The following is a 1,559-nucleotide window of genomic DNA, read 5'->3' as shown; positions in this document are numbered from 1 at the left end:
GAACTGAACACATATTCCTGGATTAAAATAAACTGTCATTGGAGATTATCTATTGAGTATGCTTTTTTAACTCCTGGACTAGGCTTAATCTGGGTCTGGGAAAGCACCTCAAAGAGTCTTAGATCATGTATGATCACCACAACGATGAGCCTTCCCTGTTAGCTTCAGTATAACTCACCAGTATACAGTGGATGTCGTTGCCAGCCAGGTCTGTCGCCGGGGCCTGCAGCAACCTCCAATCATGGCCCTTGTTGTAGGTGATGTAGGTCTTCACCTGGTTGTCTAGCCTCCTGTTTGCGATCAGCATGCCTTTCATACCTGCTACCTATGGAGAAATAGAGAAGAAATCTTAAAACAGACACTAAAACTAGCCAATCCAAGCACCAGAATTGTTAACGTTATGTTTTTTTTTCTTTTTCAAGCACTAAACAGTACCCARAMTGCCCCCCGACAGACATAGGGGTGCTRAGGATGCTGCAACACCCTCTGAAAATAAATAAATAATATATAAAGTAATACAAATATATTTATATATACTGTATATATAGAACATTAGATTTTTTTCACAAATAAATCACAGACAGTTTCACYAACAATGCACCCCCACACCATCACACCTCTTCCTCCATGCTTCACAGTGTGAACCACACATGTGGAGATCATCTTCACTTGCACCTACGCTGCATCTCACAAAGACACGATGGTTGGAACCAAAATCCTCAAATTTGGACTCATCAGACCAAAGGACAGATTTCCACCAGTCTAATGTCCATTGCTTGTATTTCTTGGCCCAAGCAAGTCTCCTCTTCTTATTGGTGTCCTTTATTAGTGGTTTATTTGCAGAAATTGGACCATGAAGGCCTGATTTACGCCGTCTCCTCCAAACAGTTGATGTTGAGATGTGTCTGTTACTTGAACTCTGTGAAGCATTTATTTGGGCTGCAACCTGAGGTGCAGTTTCACTCTAATTAACTGAGCCTCTGCGCAGAGGTAAATCTGGGTCTTCCTTTCCTGTGGCGTTCGTCATGAGAGCCAGTATCATCATAGCGCTTGATGGTTCTTTCAAAGTTCTTAACATTTTCTGCATTGACAGACCATGTCTTAAAGTAATGATGGACAGTTGTTTGTCATTGCTTATTTGATCTTTTCTTGCCATAATATGAACTTGGTATTTTACTAAATAGGGCTATCTTCTGTATACCACCCCTAACTGATTGGCTCCAACGCATTAATTAACAAGGAAAGAAATTCCACAAATTAACTTTTAAAAATACATACCTGTTACTTGAAATGCATTCCAGGTGACTACCTCATGAAGCTGGTTGAGAGAATTTCAAGAGTGTGCAAAGTTCTCATCAAGGCAATGGGTGGCAACTTTGAAGAATCTCAAATATAAATAGATTTTGATTTGCTTAACACTTTTTGGATACTACATGATTCCACATGTTTATATCATAGTAGTAAAAATAAAGAAAACCCTTGAATGAGTCGGTGTGTCCAACATTTCGACTGGAACTGTATGTGTGGATGTCATGTAATAGTAATATTACATATGGACC

General features: G+C 39.5%; 1 pseudogene; it reads right to left on the bottom strand.

The window, feature by feature from the left end:
* LOC111949325 (VPS10 domain-containing receptor SorCS3-like) overlaps positions 1–1,559 on the bottom strand; it is a 478,568-nt pseudogene that overhangs the window by 461,206 nt on the left and 15,803 nt on the right.

Source organism: Salvelinus sp. IW2-2015, linkage group LG1, assembly GCF_002910315.2.
Source record: "Salvelinus sp. IW2-2015 linkage group LG1, ASM291031v2, whole genome shotgun sequence".
NCBI classification, from domain to species: Eukaryota; Metazoa; Chordata; class Actinopteri; order Salmoniformes; family Salmonidae; genus Salvelinus; species Salvelinus sp. IW2-2015.
This window is presented reverse-complemented; position numbering and strand designations above follow the sequence as displayed.